This window comes from Leptonychotes weddellii, chromosome 3, assembly GCF_054177405.1.
Source record: "Leptonychotes weddellii isolate Sample4059 chromosome 3, ASM5417740v2, whole genome shotgun sequence".
Classification (NCBI taxonomy): domain Eukaryota; kingdom Metazoa; phylum Chordata; class Mammalia; order Carnivora; family Phocidae; genus Leptonychotes; species Leptonychotes weddellii.
Window position 1 is genome coordinate 112,296,186 of NC_138371.1, and position 24,104 is coordinate 112,320,289.

Below are 24,104 nucleotides of genomic sequence, written 5' to 3' on the forward strand. Positions count from 1 at the left end.
AGCGAGCGAGAGAGAAACAGCATGAGAGGGGAGAGGGTCAGAGGGAGAAGCAGGCTCCCCGCTGAGCCGGGAGCCCGATGTGGGACTCGATCCCAGGACCCTGGGATCATGACCTGAGCCGAAGGCAGACGCTTAACCATCTGAGCCACCCAGGCGCCCCCAACATCCATCCAGCAATCATTAAACTTGAATGTACTGTCATGTAAAGGCTCTGAAAATTGTTTGAGATTAGAAACATCAATGTCTGGGTTTTACAAACTTACTTGTAGCCCTGCGGTATTTAATAATTTTTCCTAATTTTGCCGGTGTAAGGCCTTGCTTTTGGAAACTCAGCCCCTAAGCTCTTTTTTGAACTAAAACTTGGAATCGGAAGGTAATTGGTATGCACTTGTGATTTTAAAAAATTGCTTCTATATAAGATTGTAAATGAATTCACGACTTGAAATTAATCTTTTTAAATATTAGTGTTTAGACTTCAAAAACTTTTGAATGTCAGCATTTAACATTTGACTTAAAGTATTTAACAATATTTATGGCATTTCTTATTAAAAACTACTAGTGCAACAAAAACAGTAGACTGTTTACTTAAATAATCAAATTTATTTATTGGATAAGTTTATTCCAGGGGATGAAGTTTTGTTCTTGTTTTCCTTTGTTATATTTTCTAGAAAGAAACAAAACAGAAACCTCTAATGAATTTATGAGTAGTAAACCAGTTACTTTTAAGGAAAACAAAAATGCTGATGCTATAATGTTTATATGCGTGATTTATAAGCAAGGGGAAATACATTTTACCTTTATGCAGGGACCGATGGTGCACTCAGCATAAGGAGAAGGCATTAGATTTATACTGCCACGTCAGGCTTTTCTCCCTGTCGTAAAAAAGAATAAAAAAATAAAAAATACAAGTTTCTGAATTCAGGATTTACTATATAAGTATATGTAAAAGTGGCTTAAACATTTCTGTTCTAAAAACAGTTCCTTTCCATTTGTTGATCTACAGCAAATGTATAACTTTACAGATTTAAGAGTTCCCATACACTTTTCCCCCCATTTTTAAATAATGCTCTAAATATGTGTTCACATCTAGACTAATGAAAAGATTACATATGCTTACATCCATGTAAGTTGGTGTTTACTCAATATACTTCAGTGGTGATTTTTAAGCATTTTTATCTCTTTGCATAAATAATGTATTTTGTTTTTGTGTTTTGTTTTGGTTTTCCTGTTAGTGACATTTTTTTATTATGTTTAGTTAGCCACCGTATAGTACATCATTAGTTTTTGATGTGGTGTTCAGCAATTCATTAGTTGCATATAACACCCAGTGCTCATCACAACACATGCCCTCCTTAATACCCATCACCCTGTTTTGATGAGCACTTTATCTGAAACTAATGATATACTATTTGTTGGCTAACTGAATTTAAATTTAAGAATAAATAAATAAATAAGGTACTTTCAACAACTATTTAGGGTGGAAATGGCCCATCAGATTGTCAGTTACATGAGAAACCACCACACCCCCACATGCTTTTTCTCCAAATCCTTTGGGACTATCTAACTATCATAAGGATGTTTGCCTTCAAAATTTAATTAAGATACCTCCTGGTTTTCTTTAAGATCTAGAAGGATATAGATTTGGGAGTAGGAGGTTACAAGAAGAGATGAAATAGGTAATTATTTCCTGGTGGTGTGCTCGTACAAACTCTCATGACAGGGTGGCCCGTGTATTTTTCAGTCATGATTTTAAAACCTTTCCATCCCAAGGGGGTCATGAGTTTAACTTTTTTTGTGTGCTGAGCAGCTGATTGTCAGATGTACCTCTGAACATCCTGGAAACATCAGAGGTCCATGTGGACCTCTGAACATCCCAGCATCCAGATCCCAGAGACAGGAGGGCTGCGAGGGTGGTCATTAGATCAGATTCACCGATAGTGCGTCTTCACTATCAAATGCCACACTTCTTTCCCCACCCTGACACTTAAGAAAGACTAAAGTCATCTTAATGGATAATCAATGCTAGATGGCATTTTTGAGTAATTATGGGCAAGAAAGACACAATTTCAAGAAACATTCCTTAAGTATTGAAGTAGTGCTCAAGGGTAACTGGAAGATATACATGAGAAAGACTACAACATCTGTTCAACAAAAATCTAAACTCTCTTGCTAAGTGAATGTCTATTAGGTGCAGAACACTGTGCAAGGGGTGGATGATGGTTAAGACATTGATTTGTTCTCATATCTAATTGTTTGTTCTCATATCTAATTTTTTGCTAAGAGAGCAGGGTGCATTAATTTGGGCACTCAAGCTTCTCCAGCAACCAATATTTAAGCCTCTCTGTTGTCCCAGCTAATGGCCATACTGACACCATGTCATCTGGCACAGAAGCCCTAATTGGCGATGAAGCATCTCCCTACAGGATAGTCCCAGGGGACCTTAATTCTCCTCTTCCTCTCCCTCCTCAGAGTTTCTTTGCTGGGGCTTTGTTCCTTTTTGTAATTTGTGCCTTTTTTTCTGAGCTCTCTAAAAAAGAGCCAGGTGCGAAAGAGTCCTAAGGTGAAGATCTCTCCATGAGGCTCAACTCAGCAAGGGTTCCAGTCCTTTGAGGTATTTGGACTCCTGTATAACTAGAGGAATATTAACTTACCAATTTAGGGCAGACTGCAGAGGTGCAGGCTACCCATCTCCAGGTCCTAATCTCTGCTCAGAATGATAGGATAAAACATTCTGCCACCTCTTGACCATTTTTTAAAATGGTAACAATGTCTAATGGACTGAATGTTTGTGCCCCCTCCCTCAAATTCATATGTTGAAGCCATAATCCCCAGTTGATGGTATTTGGACATGAGGCTTTGGGAGGCAATTAGGCCATGAGAGTGGAACCTTTATGAACATGCTTAGTGCCCTTATAAGAAGAGATGCAAGAGAGATGATCACTCTCTGCCATGTGAGGACACAGCAAGAAGGCAGCCATCTACAAGCCAGGAAGAAGGCCCTCACCAGACATCAAATCAGCCAGCACCTTGACCTTAGACTTCCAAATCTCCAGAACTGTGAGAAATCAATGTTTGTTGTCTAAGCTACCCAGTCTATAGTAATTTGTTACAGCAGCCTAAACTGGCTAAGCCTCAATGCTTGTTAGAGGCAGCCAATTGGATGAATGAGAAACATTTACGCCCTTAAGAATAAAAGCTTATAAACAATACAAGTAATATTATAAAATACACAGAAACATCCAATGAGTAAAAAGTTAATGAATACCATACATGATACTTAATGCTGCACAGAAATCGCGTTATTCAGAAAGAGGGTCAACTACACCTACTGTACTTATTTCCTTTCGTTATGGAATCATATGCATCTTCTCAAAAGAAATATTGCCAAATATAATTGCTTTTAACAAAGATGTCACAAGCTACTACCTAATTACTTAAATAGAAGGCAATGCATCTTTGGAAAATTGTAAACATCCCAAAGTTATGGCCTTGCATTTTGTCTTAATTTCTGCTAAATTAAGGCTTTGTCATTTCAGATATACCTCTACTGTTCAGTCAGTCCTTCTTCAACAAAAATTAGGGGCCTAAGATCTGTATGCTTCACCAAGCTTAACTAATATCTATAATGATAGAAGCCATTTTATTGGCAATAAATCAGCTTCTGATTCCTACACCAAACACTCCCACACACACAAACATGGATGGGCAGGAAGAAAGAAAGTGGTCCGGGATGATATTTTTCATAGACAACCTAAAATGAAGACACAAAGTCTGCATCAAGGCGGGGATGGTAGCGGGGGAGGGAGATGCAGAAGAAATCCGTCAGGAATTCGTCTAATGTGCTCAGCAGAGGGCACTTAAAAAGAAAAAAAAAAAAAAGGCGAAAAGAAAATAATGTGACATCCACATATACGGTCACTTCCTAGCAGGGAATATGTGAGGTGGTTTTTATCTTGAAAATATCCCTGCTATGGACAGGGCAGGATGACTTGCAGGTACGAAACTGGGTTTGGTGTTGCCTTTGGGGAGTGGGAAACTCCCTAGATGTTAGCTACCTGCTTAAAAGGAAGAGTAACAGGAGCGTCATCATTGTTTATTTGGTAAGTAATGGTTCCCTCTTTAGAAGGGTTTTCTTAAAGTTTCCAAACACTGAAAATAGTGATGAGTTAACACAGGATTGAATCAGGTGAGCTAGGGAGAATGAACTTTTCTGTTTCATCCCTTCCACCAAACAACAGCAAAGGATTATAAGCCAACAACCCAACCACTGCCTCTGGGGGATTTATGGGGATCAGTGGGGGGAGAAGGTGGAGGAGGAAGAGAGAGAAGCCCCCAAAGAGTTGATTGGCTTCTCCTTATTGTCACTCTCCTCCTTGAAAGGCTCCCTAGCTCAGTATGTACATTATAGCTTTAAAAAAACAATATTGGGGCGCCTGGGTGGCTCCATCGTTAAGCGTCTGCCTTCGGCTCAGGTCATGATCCCAGGGTCCTGGGATCGAGCCCCGCATCGGGCTCCCTGCTCCGCGGGAAGCCTGCTTCTCCCTCTTCCACTCCCCCCTGCTTGTGTTCCCTCTCTCGCTGTCTCTCTCTCTGTCAAATAAATAAAATCTTAAAAACAAAAAAAAACACAATATTAGGGGCACCTGGGTGGCTCAGTTGGTTAAGCAACTGCCTTTGGCTCAGGTCATGATCCCAGAGTCCCAGGATCGAGTCCTGCATCAGGCTCCCTGCTCAGTGGGGAGTCCGCTTCTCCCTCTGACCCTACTCCCTTTTGTGCTCTCTCTCTCTCTCTCACTTTCTCTCTCTCTCTCTCAAATAAATAAAATAAAATCTTTAAAAAAATAAAAACAGTATTAGGATCTAGCTTAATTGTATTTGGGCAGCAAAGATACAAATTACTAATATATGAAATTTTGATTTCGGACAGAAGTACAGCATTGCATGTTGCTTTCATTACATTTGAAAATACAATATGTACTTCAATCAAAAAAAGGAAATACATTCTGTAGGAGTAGGTGAAAAATCTACTCAAATATCCACTATATTCTTTTAGTAAATATAGTAGAGTGATATAGTTTTGGTTTTGCTTCTTTAGAGTGTGGACATTTAAGATGAACAAACACTATAAAATAGATTAGTATGTAAAAGTTGTGCAAAAAGTACAGATTAATCAGCTGACTGGGATTACCCAAGAATGTCTGTAGGCCCCTAATTTCTCATACTCTGCAGTTATAATCTTAAGGTACCATATTGCTGCATGCTACTCATTCCTGAAGGAGTGGTGTGCAACATCTGTTTAAATGTGGCATAATAAACTATTGGATATTTTAGGAATTAAAATAAAAGTTATAAAATTTCTGAGCACTTGGGTGGTGCCCAGATTTCAGCTCAGGTCATGATCTCAACATGGTGAGATTGAGCCCAGTGTCAGGTTCGGTGCTGGGCGTGGAGCCTGCTTAAGATTCTCTCTCCCTCTCCCTCTGCCCCGACCCCTTCCCTCCATACTCATCTCATGCTCACACTTTCTCTCTCTTAAAAAAAAAAAAAGGTATAAAATTTGAAATCAATGAATCTCATTCAAAGTGCCAAACATCCCTCCAATCAACTTTTAAGGAATGTAATTAGGTGCAAAGCATATCTCACTTGCAAAAATTTTTATTTCATTATTGGGAAAATAGGGATAAGTGTGCCGATTTTTAAGTCCTAGGAGTTCATCAAGCCTAGATCTTGCCGACTCTGGACATCAGTGAGCTGTTTCAGTTTGTCATCATTGTTGTTTTAACCAGTGATAGGGGATCTTGAAAACCTATGGCATTTCCTCAAAAGTTTAATTCCCTCCTAATTATTAACCTACTGATATGCCGTTGAGTCCAAGGGATTCACTATTTTTTCGGAGCTCAGACTAAAAAGTGCTTGGTAGTTGTGCTGTTGAAGAACCTAGACAAGAAAATAGCTCTTTTGGTAGTGAGCACAGTAGAGAATTAGAGAATCATCGAATTTTGGACCTGAAAGAAGTCTTAGAATCTAATTCACTGCACTCATTTCACAGATGAAGAAATAATAGACCTACACAGACAGCTTACATTGATGGTCTCCTGCTTCCCAGTCTAATCTTCATGATATCACCACAGAAACCTAGATGAAGAACCTCTGGGGTCATTTTTTATGAACAGAGAGAGTGAGGAGAAAATGACACAACTTTCCTTTCCATAGGGTCCTAGAGGCAAGCAATTCATGCGCCAACCTGCTTGTTCAACCTCCGCGTGTCCACCATTTTGTACACTGTGGTGGCCGGGAGTGGTGGACAGGTGAGGTTGAAAGTTTTAAAAAGTACATGTCACTCAGAGTTGGTAAGACTCACCTGGGGTGGGTGGGGGTGAGTCTAATCTCATGCATGGCATCAAGATCTCAGCAGGTTTTATTTTTTATTCTGTCTTCCAGAGATTTAAAAAGTCTCTTTCTTTGACAAACAATCAAGTGAGAGAGAAGAAATTTCAGTATAAGGTAACTTTAGTTCAAGGAGGCACACAGGAGGGGCACCTGGGTGGCTCAGTCAGTTAAGCGCCTGCCTTTGGCTCAGGTCATGATCCCAGGGTCCTGAGATCAAACCCTGCATTGGGCTCCCTGCTCAGTGAGGAGTCTGCTACTCCCTTTCCCTGCCCCCTACCCCCAGTCATGCTCTCTCTCTCTCAAATAAATAAATTCTTTAAAAAAAAAAAAAAGGAGGCACACAGGAAACGTGATTCTCCTCAGGGGGAAAACCTAGACCCTATATAAATATTTCCTTTTTGGGGGAGAGGATTAAGAGATATGTTCCTTTTGAAAGGGAAAGGTCTCCTGAATTTCCATTGCTCCGATGGACTGAGATTTGCTACTATTCCCTTATGACACTGAGGAAAATGAGGCATATGGAATTTCAGTATTCATTCAGCACAAATGACTTTGATTTAATCTTAGATGCTCCTGTTCTTTAAAAGCTTTTTCAGCCACCCATGCCACATGAGATTTTTTTCAATGCTTACTCTATCAGTATTCTTCAACCTCTAGTCATCTTGGTGGCTCTTTTCTCCTTTTCTTCTTCCCTCTATCCTTTCAAATTCCTTTCTACCACCATGTCCCCAGAATTTTATCCTCTCCTCCTTCTGTTATATAGAGCAATTCTGATCTTTCCAGCTCTTATCCCTAAGCTCATCTTCAGGCCTATCATTGCATATCCAAAACCAATCAAGATGCTCATGAAAATCCAAGGGCCCTCTGAGAATACTTCCTTTAAGCCCATGGTCAGCATAGGAGTACATGAGAACCATCTGCAAATCTTATTAAAATTAAATTCAGATGCTGGTTCATCAGTTTGGGATTGGCCTAGGAACACTTATTTTAATAGTCATGATTTGATTCTGATAGATCTTTAGCTCATTCTTCGAGAAACTCTGTAGTCTAATAAGATTCATTCCGCACAGGAGGCAGTTGGATAGATAGTAGGGGTTTTTATAGAGAGTATTTTTATTCTGAAAAAAAAAAGCCTGGAAAGACTCCACTGTGATTAAACATCTCCCCATCATTCTATTGCTCAGCCCATCCTATGGTATAAACCAAAGATCACTCTTGTTAGAAGCTCTGTCAGTTAAAACTTTGGTAGACTCATTAGCAGGGGATAAGACTCATATTTCCTGTCTTAAGAGGATTTGTCTTGTCAGAAACATGTTTGTATTCACTTGAACAGGCTCAGTGACCCGTGTAACTAAGTCACATAGAGGACAAAGCTTGCCCTGGGACAACCCAGGAGACTTTGCTTACCATCTTCTGATGGCGTTTAAAAGAAGACAGTCTTAAAGGATCAGGAAGGAAGACCATTTGGGGTTAGACGTTCCATACTATTTTGTATTTTTAATACCCAGAGTAGTTTGTGATAAGTTCATATTCATTTAGGCTGAATTATTCAGTAAAGATAGCTTTGTTTTCAACTCAGTTTACAGTATAGCTGTGTCCCTTTTATTTTTTTATTTTTATTTTTTTTTAAGATTTTTTTTATTTATTTATTTGAGACAGAGAGAATGAGAGAGAGAGAGCACATGAGAGGGGGGAGGGTCAGAGGCAGAAGCAGGCTCCCTGCCGAGCAGGGAGCCCGATGCGGGACTCCATCCAGGGACTCCAGGATCATGACCTGAGCCGAAGGCAGTCGCTTAACCAACTGAGCCACCCAGGCGCCCAGCTGTGTCCCTTTTAAAAGACAGTTTAAATACAAAAATCAGAAACTGAACAGAGGGTCCTTATAAAGTATGTAAATTGTCCATGCTGTGAATTAATAAATTCTCATATAATGCATTTTAAATAATTTATTTTACAAAAATGTGGTGCACGCTTCTGAAAAAGATATCAACTCTATTGTGCAAAGAATATATATATTATTCTTTCTAATAAGTTTACTGTCTTTTTCCATGCTTCTGTCATCTTTTTACCTTTATTCTTAGCTCTTTGAGTCAAAGAGCTAAATACTCTATTTTTTTATTGCCCTGAAATGTTTATCCAACGATTGCGGCCCATAGTAGGTGCTCAGGAAAATGCTTCTGTCCCACCCAGAGCTGTGCCATACTTTCCCCTCTTCCATTAGCAGTGTGTGAATATAGGTAAGTAATTTAGCCACCCTATGTTCCCTAGAATATTCCCTGTAAAGCAGGATAAAAATAGTGGCCACTGCCAAGAATCTTTACTATTTTAGGACCCCTCTGGAGTTTAGAACTGCATCTCTGAAGTACTTCTCTCCTCCACTGGTAGATTTTTCTTAAGTAAAACACTGAACCCTTTTTTTATTTTTGTTAGTGCATCTCTCATGGCCCCTCTGCTTTCAGAATCGAACTCAGGAGCATGGCACTGAAGGCCCAGGAGCCCTCCCAGTCGGACCCCCCTCAGGAAGGCTTCTTGCCCACCCCGGCCCTTCCAGGTGCTGCTCCAGCCCCACCGACCACGGGCTGCTCTCTGGCCCCACTGGCCTTTCACTGGTGCGGGTCTGCACACAGCCTTCCTCATCTGCCCACCATGCTTCTCTCTGTCATATTCTATCTATTTCAGGGCTGAGCTCAAAGATCACCTTATCACTCAAACTATCCCTTACAATCCCACCCCCGGATAATTTAGTTGTCTCCCCTTTTGTCCCCTGGTCTTTGCATATTGTACTATTGTAGTATTTCATTCTGTACATGTCTGTTGTTATCAGCACGCTCTCTGCCCAGGCTCCAAGCCGTTTGAAGGTAGAAACTGTGTAAGCCATGAATGAATGAATGAATGAATGAATGAATGAATGAATACTTTGCTTGTCTTCACTGCCTGGTTTGTCTTAGCCATCAGGAGCAAGCACAGAGCTAAATGATTTCCTAAGAAGCAATAGTCTATTTTTGTATTTCTTCCCTGGTGAAAGTGGTTTCCTGTCTCCAAATCTCTTATCACCTGGACTTCTGTTATTTTACTCTTGCCTTACTATATCCCTGTTCGACAAGATTTTTTTGCTTATAATATTAGCTACTTTAAATTTTTCACAGATTTAATTAAGTGATAAGTATAATACAGTATCCTCTGAGCATTATCTGAGGTAAATAAAATATTTTCCCTTCAAAGGCAGCCTCCTTTTTCCATTTCTCTTTCCCCCTCACTGTATCCTGGGTAAAGCTCATGTCAGCTCTTCATGTGTCCATCAGTTGCCTAATGGTTTTGAATCATCCTTCTTTATTAATTTGTTTTGCTTCAGCACACGTAATTGGCTACAATTACTTGACAGTTTCATTTTGACTAATATAGATCTACAAACTCAAAACTTTGTAATGCCCTTCACTTTGGCTGGTGTCATCCCAAATGCCACAATAGCAGGGACTATAATGGTGTTTTGTGCAAACAATGCGGAAGAGTGAAGTAGAAAGAAAAGAGACTCAGCAAAAGGAGATCATCATAAACTTGTCAGGGAATAAAAGTGAATTTCCTAAAATTATTACTATAGTAACGAGTATATGCAACTTTTGCACTAAATAACTGGGTGTAAAGTCTTATTCCTAAGAAAGCTTACTGAAATGATGGTTCTTTGATGTCTAGAATGGATTGTTTACCTGATGAAGCAATGTAACAAATATCTCAGGAATAACCAGTTTTACAACTGACAGCAAACTCCTTAGGGCAAAGACTTTATATGTTTGGCACAATTACACTTATTGTACACCAGTGCTATATAAATATTTAATAACAGCTCCTCCCACACCTCTTCCTGGCAGGTCCAGCCTTCCTGACTTGTCGTGTCCATAATCAAATACGTGTTTCCGCATTAATCATTTGAGGTGTGGGGCCACTTCTAGGCTGGTTTCTCTGGGATGGTGCCATCTCCTTCAGTCTTGCTGTGTGCTCTAGGTGACTGGGATATAGATAATTAGCTATGAATATCAAACAGTACTCTTTTTTTTCCCTTGCTTTGAAACATCTCTTCATTTTTACAGATTGGTGACTTACGGAGTGAGCTAGATTTTCTCCTAAAGGTAAAGCAGTCACTTTTTTTGAGTTTGCACTAAGATCTGGGCTTCATCATCCAGGCTGTATAACTATAACTCTAACTTGACTTTGGACAGCTCGCTTTGCCTCTCAGGGGGTCAGCTGGCTCATCTGAAAGAGATCCTCTTGGGTTATTCGTAGGTGTTATTTCTGGCCCCAAAGTTCTAGTGTATGCCTATTTCCAGATGTAGTATCTGTGCACACTTACTCCAAAGAAATAAATGAGTTCACTTGTACAGCTCTTTCTACTGAATTCGAAAAAAGGTGCTATTACTTACTTGATCTCTTGTCTGATTTTTTTTTCTTTAAGAGGAATTTACCCAATATTAATTACAGAGAAGGGAGTCATTGTGGCAACAGATTTGAATTCCAAAGTACATACATGTAGAATAACCTAGCTGCTTAATTATGTGGATTTTAAAAGAATAACAAGATTTAAAGTGATCGGAAAGAACAAAATCTACTGGCTCTGGGAGACAAAGGTCTACTAATTGTGTGATTGGGTGAACTATGTCCCTTGGTTTCTTTATCAGTAAAATGGGAATGTTATCTTTCTGTTTACCAAAGATCAAGAAAGGAGGTAAAGACATAAAGGTCCCCATTGTAGTTATAGCACTTTCCACTGAAAACTTTCCATGTAGAGACCCTGTACAGTCTGGTGCTGCTGGTTTCCTGACCATGGGAGACCCTGCACCTTTGTCTGCTCACACTTTCTCTTTCAACTCTTCTCTTGACATTTGCCCACCTTTCCTTATGTCTGGAGCTACCATCTTTGCTCATGCAAAATGTTATTGTTGTTGCAGCAAGCCTAATCAGCCCACTGAACGATTTAATCTGTTATTTGTTTCCATTAATAGCTTCTTCCCAAGTCCCAAGTTTATCTGCCAAAAGTGTAGTAGTTAAGGCTCCATAAAAGTCTTGTGCAAACCCTCTTAGTTTTACTCATCTTGTCTTCCTCTCCTATCTGGGAATTCCCAGTCTGCAGAAGTTTTCTTTGTGCATGCTCAGGTTTCCATGGGCGACTCAGGTAAACTGGAAAGTTCTTTGGCTCAGGTCAAGATCAGGATCATTTCTACCTGTAGTCACATTTACCTTCATGAGGTTTAAATAATGGTTCAGGGAAGTGAACCCCGTTAAGTTTTTACTGCAGGAACATGGAGATCTCTGGATCAATGAAATCTTCACAGTTAGATAAACTTCAACACCTAACAGTAACTTTTGTGCTTCCCATTCAATGATTTACACCAATGTTAGTCTCACGTTTAAATTACTAATACTATATATTATTGTGTGAATATACCCAGAAGCAGTGACACTGTTTTTAAGTTCAATATGTCTTATTTATCTTTCTGAATGCCTTTAAAAATGTATACTTCCTCCTTGGAGTCCCCAAATACTAATTTTGGCCTTTCCATCATTGACTAGGATCACCTTGCCGAATTCGATTTTCATTCCTATATTAGTAGATCTTGTTATGTTTATTGTTATGATTATTTTTCCACATTGACCCTACCCCACAATGGCTGTTATTCATAGAAAACTCACACTGGATCATTCATTCATTCACTCATTCATTCATTCATTCATTCATTCTGTAAATGCTATTTGAGTACTTACTACCTGCCAGGCAGTGGACTATTACTTGCTCATAAGTATCAGGAAGTCTCCTGATATTATTATAGAGCTGTCTATTCCTTCCTTCAATTTTATCAATATTTTTGTTGTATTTTTAGGAGCTCTGATGTTTGGTACATATATTATTGTTCTATCTTCTTGGTCAATTAAGGTTCTTAACATTATGTAATGGACTTCTTTGTCTCTTGTAACAGTTTTTGACTCAAAATTTATTTTGTCTGTTATTAGTATGCCACCCCTACTCTCTTTTAGTTATTATTTGAATGGAATATCTTTTTCTATCCCTTCACTTTCACCCTATTTGTGTCCTTAGATCCTTAGATCCAAAGTCACTTGTAGATAGCGTATAGTTGGATCCTGTTTTTTTAATCCATTATGCCAATCTACTATGTCTTTTGATCGGAAAGTTGAACCCATTTACATTTAAAGCAATTACTGATAAGGAATAGCTTACTACTGCCTGTTATTTTGTTATTTTTTCCTGTAAGTCTTATGGCTTTGTGTCCTCATTTCCTTCCTTGCTGCTTTCCTTTGTGTTTAGTGGATTTTTTGCAGTGGCTGGTGTATATTCTACAGATATTTTCTTTGTGCTCACCATGGGGATTACATAAACTATCCTAATGTTATAACAATCCATTTTAAACTGGTAATAACTTCAGTTGCATACAAAAACTCTACTTATTTGCATCCTGCTCCACCTCTCAGTTTACATTATTAATGTCACAGATTATATCTTTATATATTGTATACCTGTTAACATGGTTTTATTCCTTATGCTTTTGTCTTTTAAATCCTATAAAAGAAAGAACAGTGGAGTTACAAACCAAAACTACAATAATCCACATTTTTACATTTGTCCATATGTTGATCTTTACCAGAGGACTTACATACTCATATTGTTTCAAGTTACTGTCGAGGGTCCTTTTGTTTCAACTTTAAGGACTCCCATTAGTATTTCTCATAGGCCAGGTCTAGTGTTAACTCCCTCAACCTTTGTTTATCAGGGAATGTCTTAATTTCTCTCTCATTTTTGAAGAAACATTTTGTCAGATATAGCTTTCTCAGTTGACAGTTTTTCCTTTCAGTACAATGAATATATCATCCCATTGCCTTCTAGCCTGCAAAATTTCTGTTGAGAAATCCACTAAGAATCTTATTGAAGATCCCTTGTATATGAGGAGTCACTTTTCACTTGCTGCTTTCAAAATTCTCTCTTTGTCTTTGACTTTCTGCAGTTTGATTATAATGTGTCTCAGTGTGGGTCTCTTTGTGTTTATCCTACTTAGAGTTTGTTAAGATTCTTGTATGTGTATATCCATGGCTTTCCTCAAAGTTGAGATATTTTTACCGTTGTTTCTTCAAATAAATTCTCTGTCCCTTTCTCCTTCTCTTGCCTTCTGGGACTCTCAAATGCATATATTGATGTGTTTGATAGTATCTCAAAAGCCCCTTCACTTTTCTTTGTTATTGTTTCCTTTTGTTCCTTAGACTCAATAATTTCAAATGACCCATCTTAAAGTTTTCTGATCTTTTTTCTACCTGTTTAAATCTGTTATAGAGCCTCTCTAGTGAATTTTTCAATTCAGTTATTGTTTTATTCAGCTTTAATATTTTTGTTTGGTTTTTTTTTTATAATTTTGATCTCTTTATTGCTTATCTCATTTTATTCATGAATTGTTTTCCTGAATTTGTTTAGTTGTCTGGCTGTGTGGTCCTTTATTTTATTGAGCATACTTAAGAAAATTGTTCTAAAGTCTTTGTTAGGTCCAAGGCCTGTGTTTCTTTAGGGTCAGGTTCTGGAGATTTATTTTGTTCCTTAGAATGGGCCATCTTTATCTTTTTCTTTGGGTATCTTGTGATCTTTTGTTGACAATTAAGCATTTGAAAAGCCCATCTTCTCACCAGTCCTAGTAAACTCTGTACAGAGGAAGATGACTGGTTAGTCTTATATGAAGGCTCAAGGCCCTCTCAGCCTTTTTCTGGGGATATATCTTCCCTGGGCCTGTCCACATACTTTTTCTTCTCTAACTCACTTGTATATACAGCTGCTTTTAAATCTCTTAACTTTCCCTCAAGTTTCATCCCTGTTCCTTCTCATGACCATAGATATCCTATTGTATTCCTCTACCTGAAATCTCCTGCCCCCAGGTGTCCAGGGGTCTGCAGTCCCTTGAAGCTCTCACAAGGCCACTGTGCCACCACAGCAGCCTCTAACCTGATATCCAAAATATGCCCCCATTCCAATCATGCTGAGTTAGACCAAACAGAAACCAGTCCCTCCGACAAGCCAGAATGTTGCAAGCAAGTTCCACTCTTTCCTTCTGTCCTGAGGGAAGGACCAGGAATTGGGTGGCATCCTCCTGACCACGTCATGCTGTACTGGGGAGGGTAAGAGCAAGCAAAAATGGCACGAAATCTCCTATTGTTTTGAGTGTGGACTTTTCTTAGCTAGGCATTCACTTGGTTAATAAAACTTCCTAACTAGTGTCTAGAGTTCCCACAACACTACTTTGGCCCATATATTGTTGTTATTTTGGTATTTCCATGGGAGAACAGGGCTTGGAGCTTCCTGGTCTGTCATCTTGCTGACATCACCCTTGCTCATGAGTAACTCAAAATCCAGACACAGAATAAGAATGACATAAATTTTTGTGGTTTAGAAACAATAACTCTTAAGATTACACATCTTTGTATAAAAGAAAATAAACTTCAGAACCAGAGAAACCATTAAAAACCTGTGTACTGGACTAGGTGAGAAATGGTAAAAGCCTGATCTAAGACCGAGGTGTACATTCAAGATCTATTTAGGAGGTGTGGCTCTAAGACTCGGTAGCCTCATGGAAGCACCGGCCAGGGATGGAGGAGACATGGAGTCAAGAATAGACTAGTAGATTCCAGTAACTGTGATTTTAGTCAAGTTTCTTAGCCATTCTGAATTTCATTTCCTCATCTATAGAGTGGTTTGAAGTTTAAAAGAGATAACATATGTCAGTGCCTAGTATATAGTAGGCAACTAGTAAGCATTTCTTTTTTTCTCATCCCCCATCTCTAACCAGTATTATTAGATTATGCAGCTTAGTGGTTGGTGATACTACTAACTGAATAGGAAAAGTTTAAGCCAATCTTTTAAATCTCTGGGTCTTTTTTTTTTTTTTAACTCCTACTCTTTAGTAATAATACACATTAAGTAAGTTCTGTAGAAGGAAGAGTTTGCATTTAGATTTATCTTTCTCAAACAAGCTGTCCTAAGTTTCCTAAAATTATTATCTGATTCCCAGAATGTTCCCCTAAAATGAATCAGGAAGCAAGGTCACTTTAGCACACTGGTTGATTCCAGGTTATTCCATAAATTTGGAGCAAAGTAGTAAAAATAATTTGTCTCCTGCCTCTTGAGCCAATGCTTTGTTACCAACTCTGAGGCGTTTTAAAAATCCTGTGAGAATTTTCTCCAAACGATTCTAATTTGACAGATTTACAGCCATTCAAATATATGTGTGCATTCATGATGACAGTTTGAATGTTATGTTTAGAGATTATGAAAGGAAAATAGAAAAAGGAATTTCAGCTTACCCTCTTTTCCCCTAAAGTTGCCGACCTTTTTATAAAATTATGTTTCTGTAAGCCAAGATCCAAATGGTTATCAATACTAGAAAATGTAGGTTTTCATTCAACTACTATTTAATATAGACTATATATATACATATATATATAGCTTAACAAATCATAATGTAGTGGCTTGTAATGGATGATAAAGAATAATTTTAATACCTATTCTTGAGATATTTTAGAATAATCAGGATGACGTGTTTACCCCTTGATACATAACACTCTAGTTATGATCTATGCATCAAATTTTAAAAGATGGCAATTATGTATCCAGATATCCATCCCGATAGGAGAAAAATCTATTGGCTTATAAAACATGAAAGCTGAGAAGTTGGAAAAATCCAGGCATGTAGCTGGGGAGTGATGTAAGCAGTTAGTGCAACTGTACCCCTGGGTTCTTTCCTACAAGTCATACCCCACTTCCCACACCACCACGAAATGGAATTTTCCAGAGTCTTGAATTTGATTAATCATATTGTATATTTTAAATTATTTTCAAGAAAAACAAAAGCTATAAAAATATTAAGTAGCAACATCTACTTCTTTTCTCTTCGTCCTATTGCTGTGGTTGGTACATTACTGCATGTGATTGCTTATCTAATGAAGTAGCCAAATATGTTAACAAAATGTTACCTTCCACAGAGAACATAAGAATCACATTTTTTTGATATTGAGAATGATGAGGAGAGCCTGGGTGGCTCAGTCGGTTGAGTGTCAGACCCTCGATTTCAGCTCAGGTCATGATCTCAGGGTCGTGCAATCAAGCCCCACATTGAGCTCTGTGCTGGGTGCAGAGTCTGCTTGCCCCTCTCCCTCTGCTCCTCCCCCTGCTCGCATTTGCATATGCTCTCTCTCTCAAATGGATAAATAAATAAAGTCTTTATAAAAAAACAAAAATGATGAAACACTGATGGACTTCCTGTTATAATTCATTGTTACACACAGAGATGTGTTTTTGTTTAGCAAAGTCCTGATAGCTAGAAAGACACAATTGTTCAGTGGATATGTCTTTGTCTATTTTAACATGTGATACTGTGTTACTCAAGAGACTTTATTCAAGCACATTGTAGGACTGCATTTCTCAGAGATGACACATGGTCATGCACAGACACAGATAATAGTTTTGTCTCATAAAGCCTTATCTCTTGAAAGACCTGGCTCAGATGATAAGGTTGTGTCATGGAATCCTGATGTAATTGAGGCAGGTGCCCACTAGGTAACTGCTGGCTTCCCAGACTCATTTCTACATCCAGGTATACTGAACTCTAAGCAGTTATTAAAATCTGCACACAATTTTCTTTACCATCTACACCTCCTACACCACTATTCATTTACCTTCCTTCGCCTCCGTGCTATCCCCACTGGCTGAAATAGACTTCATCCCTTTCTGCTCTATCAATGCCCTGCTTATTCCTGGGAATAAGCCTCTTTCAGAACTCAGTAAGCATTAAGCCCTTCTGGAAAGCTTCATTCACGTTCATGCTGAGTTGGGTCCCTTTCTAAGTACTCCTCAGAGCCCTTTGCAAATCTTGGTTATGATGATCCAGTCACTCGTTTCTCTCCCCCGTTGGATAGTGAGCTCCTTGAGGATAAAAACCACCTAATTAATTTTTTTATTAAAAATACCTAGAATACTCCCTGGCACCTAGGTAGGACTCAACAAATGTGTGTTGAATGAGTTAAGTGGACAAATGAATGAATGATTCCATCCTGGTCTGTAAATGGAATATTGACATGTGTTACCAAATTCCAAATTCCTTCCATGTGCCAGGCATGTTGTTGGTCTTTTTTGAAGCATTTGCTCATCTAATCATCTTAATGACTCTATGATGGAGATATCTTTATTTTCCCCATTCTTTAAATGAGGAATTGAGACACAGAGAGTTCAAGTAACAAGATCATACCATGCACACAGATTTCAACCTTAGATTTGTTGAGCCTTTTACACTCAGTCTATCCTTGAAGTTATATGGCTACTAATCATAAAAGATGTGTCAAAATTGTCCATGCTGAGAGAATAGCTACAAGTCTTTCTTTTACTATATTATTTGTACTAGTAAAGAAAAGAAAAACAAATCACCTAAAATCTGTAACACAAATCTGTAAATATTCTCTTCAATTTTTTTCATTTAAAAAATATCTTTAAATCCTATATATACATAATTTTTATCTTAACACTATATTGTATTCATATTTATGCTACTACCTTGTCTTCATAACCATAGTAGTTAATGGTGTGATGATTGTATTTCAGGTGAGTTGATATGTTTAACCAATTACCTACTCTTGGACATTTGTTTCTCTCTAACAATACTGTGGTGGCAGTAATGTTTATATTGGGGATTTCTTCTGACTTTTCCTTAGCTTTTCAGAAAGGGAATTTCAGCATGAAAGCCACACCAATTATTTAACAGTAAAATAATTAAGGGGCTCAGGCATTTAGCACTATTTCTGTGGTTTCTAGAGGCTGTGGACATAGGAGAAAAGACTAGCTATAATAGGGTTCTTGGGCTGACCCTCATTAACTGGGTAGTCTGCCCTGTGAGGAAATGCCCCAGATCCAACAACTCAGACAGAGGACAGTTGGAGGAAGAACCCATAGTCTACACCACTTTAGAGTACAGAATAAATACCTGTGACCAACAAAGAATAACCAGTCCCTAAAAAGGAAGTAAGCCATTGAAGGCGTTATCAATAGAGATGTTAAAAGGATTTAATTTCCCTGGTTAGCTTTCTATGAAAGATCAACCCTAAAGGCCCTCGTTGGCAACGCTGTTGGGACCCCTCCCACTCTTGAGAGCTTTTTCTGTATCTTCACTTAATAAACTTCTATCGCTTTACACACACACACACACACAAATACAGAATACAATCTGGTGAAAGTTGGCATCTGTCCTGGCTACAAATGAAGGTTAGGTGGAAATTGTCAAGACAGGGCCATGTACATCATGCAAGGTCTGTGAAAGGAGGAAGTAGCCCTAGACTAAAACTTGCCTGAATTATTTAATGGTCCTCGGGGAAACTTAATGCTGAAAATCTCAGGAATTTAAAAAACAAAGCAACAAAAAGTGCCAGCTAGTGTCACTGATGTCTGCTTTCTGGCACAGCTAACTCCAGAGCCCTTGTACATCTAGACTTCTTGAGACAGGTCAGAGAGGAGACTGCTGCTTATGTGACGATGAGGATCATTTCAATTTTTGTAGTTTACGTGCAAGCACTTAGCATAGTTCTTGACACATAATAGGTGCTGAATAAATATTTGTCAAATGAAGGCATAGGTGGGGTAGAAAGCATATGTGCTTTGGAATCAGAAAGATTTGGGTTTGTGGGGCACCTGGGTAGCTCAGTCAGTTGAGCATCTGACTCTTGATTTCAGCTCAGGTCATGATCTCAGGGTCATGAAATCGAGCCACGCATCAGGCTCCACGCTCAGTGGAGAGTCTGCTTGAGATTCTCTCCCTCTCCCTCTGCCTCTCCTCTCCCCTCTCCAAAATAAATAAAAATAAATAAATCTTTTAAAAAAAAGAAAGAAAGCAAGCTTTGGATTTGAAACTTTTATCTATCACTTACTGCCTATCTGGCCTTGGATATGTGACTTCACCTCTCAGAGCTTCAGAACCCTCATGTAAAATGAAGACAATCTGATTTACCTTGCCTGGTGATTTGTACATTGTTTGGGTGTGTAATGATTAGTAGGAGGTAATCACATGGGGAAAACCCAAAGATCACCTATGGCAAAACAGTGTCTTGGGTAAGAGAAATTAAATAGGTAAAAGGATGGGAGAGAAGTGTGCAGGAATATAACTTTACCCCAAAGTAATAGAACTGCAGGAACAATAGGAATAAAGTGGGGCAGGAATTCACCAGAAATATAATAGAAAGTGAAAGAACCAGCATTTCTAATTCTTATAAAACTGACTAGTTATTTCCCACTTGTTGACGTCTTCGTCCCTTCTATGGGTAATCTCATTTTTTTCATTTGGCTTCTTTTTTACTTATAAGTATGTTATAACTCAAATAAGAGACAGATTTTTATAACATAGGGACTTTAAAGTATTGGCTTTAGTAGATCCTGCCACTTTTTAGAACATTATGACATTTATTTTGGAACTCTCATTTGGTCTGCAAAGTGCTTCCTAAAAATCTCTTTAGGAGATAAGTTTGGCATAAAATAGTAAATACAACTTGATAGGAATTTTAGAATCCTAAAATTGTTCCTTGTTTTAGGGACAGTATACTTCATTTAGGCATGTGGTGTGTGTGTGTGTGTGTGTGTACTTCAGGAAAATAGTGTTACAGGGGCGCCTGGGTGGTTCAGTCATTAAGCGTCTGCCTTTGGCTCATGTCGTGATCCCAGTGTCCTGGGATCGAGCCCTGCATTGGGCTCCCTGCTCAGCGGGAAGCCTGCTTCTCCCTCTCCCACTCCCCCTGCTTGTGTCCCCTCTCTCACTATCTCTCTCTCTGTCAAATAAATAAATAAAATCTTTTTTAAAAAAAAGTAAAATAATGTTACATAGTGCAAATACTGGGTGAGGACTCTTTAAAAACTAAAACTAAAAGACAACCATAACAACACTCTGAGCTCTTCCCATGGTGATCTTCTCCACGGCTCCCCCTTATTCTCCTGTTGGTCCATACTCAAGGATACCTGGCAATGCGGAGCCTCCTATAGAGCATTTTTTCTGATTTTTCAAGAATTCTTCCATCATTTAAACAGCACCTCCAACCATATAAAGTGAACATTGATTAGGAAAAAAGCCTGTCAACTTCTACATAGACCCCAGGGTCTTCATCATCATCAGATCAGAATACCAACTTCCTTGATTCTCCCAAGAATGGATGTGCCTTTCCCTTTAACTTGTAACATATATTTCCTTTGATTTCTTTGTGGTTTATATAGCTTTCAGGTTTTTTTCCCTTTAAATTAAAAAGTAATTATGAAGCACTTCACAAAAAAAAAGAATAAAAAGTACGATCACAGATACCTATGCATCCACTCTCAAAACAGATGCTAATAATTTAAGAAATTAAAACTTTCATATATAGATCTTCCTTGCCTTATGATGCAGTTACATGCCAATAAACCTGTCATAATTGAAAATATCATAAGTTGAACATGCATTTGCTACAACCACCCTACTGAACATCGAGGCTTAGCCTAGCCCACCTTAAACGTGCTCAGAACACTTTACCTTGGCCTATGGTTGAACCAAATTACTTAACACAAAGCCTATTTTATAATAGAGTGTTGGATATCTCATATAATTGATTGAATACTGTACTGAGAGTGATAAACAGAATGGTTGTAATTATACCGGTTATATTCGTGAGCGTGTGGCTGACTGGGAGCTATGGCTGCTGCTGAGCATCACGAGAATATTGCGCCGCATCTTAGTAGCCCAGGAAAAGATCCAAATTCAAATTTCAGTGCATGGTTTCTACTGAATGCCTGTCACCTTTGCACCATCCTAAGGTAGAAAAATTCTGAAGTTGAACCATCATAAGTGGAGTGAGACCTCCCTCTCCATCCTTTCCCCATCCCCCTGCAAAGGGTAACAATGGCTTCCTGACGTTGGTACATTTCATTCTTATGAGGCATTTTAGTAGGTTTGTGACGTGTATCCACAAGAATATATCATGTCATAAGCCCTTAATTCCTGTCTCCACACTGGCCTTAGAGCTCAAGCTCCCAGTTTCCCAAGACCAGCCACTGCTCTCTAACCCTTTCTTGTGAGTTCACCATAGTGTCACCTCCTATTCACAAAGGCTTTCAGTTCCTGGAAGTCACATTTCAGGACCCCTGTGACTTCCTGTCCTCTCTTAAAAACTTAGCTATGCATGTTATAAATTGTGTACTGTATTGGAGCCTGCCTGTATGAGTGCTTTTAACGAGAACCTTTTCAGTTTATATTCTCCACAACACTGCAAAAACTAGAAGTTCTGACTTCATTCTCAGAGACGATTTTCCTGCAGTAATCCTTTCCTGTCTGTGCGAATATTCTCACAGGACCAAGCATAAGACCGTGTCAGGTGTGAGCACATATTAGAACCCCTGTCTCCAGACGTGAGTCTCCCAGGTCTCAGTTTGCCCAGTTACGTAACCTCCGAACTGTAAGATTCTGTGATTGCTAAGAACTGCAACATGAGATGCCAAGTATTTAGGACCCTGACAAAAGAGGTTTTATAAAAATATTAACTCAGCGTTGCGTAATACTGCATAAAAAATTTTGGGAGCAATTTTATTATAAAACAACCTTCATTTCTTCTTTTGTTAAGAATACTTCCCGGGGCAACTATGTGGCTCAGTCGTTAAGCATCTGCCTTCAGCTCAGGTTGTGATCCCAGGGTCCTGGGATCAAGCCCCGCATCCGGCTCCCAGCTCAGCGGGAAGCCTGCTTCTCCCTCTCCCACTCCCGCTGCTTGTGTTCCCTCTCTCGCTGTGTCTCTCTCTGTCAAATAAATAAATAAAATCTTAAAAAAAAAAATACTTCCCAAAGTGACCATAGGTATTTTCTAAAAGAAGACACATAAGACCATAAAATAGAATTACTTTGTTTAATAAGTGAATATTAGCAAATGCCCTCAAAAGCTTGCATTCTTTTCCTTAATAATGGCTATTTTGTGTTTCTTTCTTAACAAAGCTTCTTTTGCCCTTATCCACTCCTTACTCAAGACCACTGCCAAAATTTTAATTATAAGTAACTTACTTTGTAGATTACTTTGAGGGAGATGAATCCTGACCACTTACTGGAAGGATAAAACTAGAAATCCGAGTGAAGTCAAGTTTTACCCGAAACATTCTGTTCTGACAGAATCATTTTTCCTTTTAGAAAATCTGGCGTGGGACTCTGTCCCCTGGGCCAGGTTTCACCTGTGCGTTCCAAAGCCTCTAAAGCTTTGCTGCGATCTACTTGTTTGCTTAAAGGCCAGTAAACATAAGGAATACAGCAGGCTTTTAGCCAGACTGAGGACTAACATTGAGTAATTTACAGTGCTTCCTGATTGAATGTGTCGTTGTGAAACTGGTGGAGATAACACGTTCCTTGAGCTCCTCCCGCCCGGAACCGCGCACTGGCGCCCAGGCATGCAAGCAAGCTTGCCCTGGAGTTGCGTAATGCGTGATTTACACACAGGGCTCCGCGACCACCGACCATGCCTCCGCCAGCTCCCTGTTGCTAGCGTTAAGGATGGTATTGAGTTTCGAGCCATGACTGCAACTTCTTTCGTTTAAGAAATAGAAGTGGATATTTATATTTTCCCGTTATAAAATGCTTTGAAATACATTTTATATTGTTTGGTGGGATAAACCTAAGCTGAGGACAGCATTCTGATGGAAAACAAAGAACCTGTTGAAAGGAAAGTATGATAGGATAACCCTGACAAATGATTCTGGAAGTTTTACGGAAACCTTCAGGTAGAAGAGCCTTCAAAGTCCCTTGTCAAGCAGGAGATGTAATGGGGCTGCTTTTTTGGAGTCCTTCAGAGTGAAGAGTTGAACTGACATCACACCAAACAGCAGGATGCTAGTCTGCCTCAAAATGCCATCATATGACTATGACATGGGGTAAGACACTACAGTTTTCCTTATCTGGAGCTCTGTGGAGATTGGGTGTGGTAACCTAGTGAGTTCTCCATCTCTAAAGAGCCTGTACACTAGAAGATGTCTTTCCAAATGTAGCAGATATTAACTTTGTTTCCATTAGTACAGGTACAAATGCTGTGGAAATCTGACACATTTGCCCACTTGATTTCAAAAGACACACTGTTTTCACCTTATTAGCTTATACTGGGTATTGAGTAACCTGTTCCTCTGTTCACTGGAAGCCATTTTGTTTCCTTGGGATTAATTTCTTCATGTCTTTACTGACATGAAGTTCCATGTCAGTACAGTGAATGTTCAATACTGATGTGAACTTTTTAACTTCCCTGATCTAGTTTAACTACCACGGGTATCTATTACTGATGTTTTAACCTTCCCACCATGCCATTGACCTGTTTCTAGGTCCAACTATTCATTCATGTATGCATTCAACAAACATTAAGCATCTCTCATGTTCCAAGCCCTACACAAGGCTGGGACTGAAATTGCAAAGTAGGGACAAGAAGACAGTCCCTAGTAATAATCACAACATGTAAGCATTACTCCAGTAGAGGTCAAGAAGGTGTCATGGGACCATACAGGAGGCAGCTCGGTCTATTAACTTGAAACTTTAGGAACTTAAAAATTATGTTCCTAAGACGTAATCTCAAGTCTCTTGATCCTTAAATTTACTATTAGCTAATAAACCATATTCTGACATAATTCTTTACTTGTTTCAGTATTATTAAATAATTTC

General features: G+C 38.9%; 1 long non-coding RNA gene across 1 annotated transcript in view; it reads left to right on the forward strand.

Annotated features, from left to right (window-relative positions):
- Window positions 1-23,958, forward strand: part of LOC145720753 (uncharacterized) — a 31,583-nt gene extending 7,625 nt beyond the window's left edge. Inside the window, exon 3 of the long non-coding RNA XR_014143950.1 lies at window positions 23,165-23,958. This is a non-coding gene — a long non-coding RNA (uncharacterized LOC145720753). The remainder of the gene's footprint in view (window positions 1-23,164) is intronic.
- The last annotated feature ends 146 nt before the right edge of the window (window positions 23,959-24,104 follow it).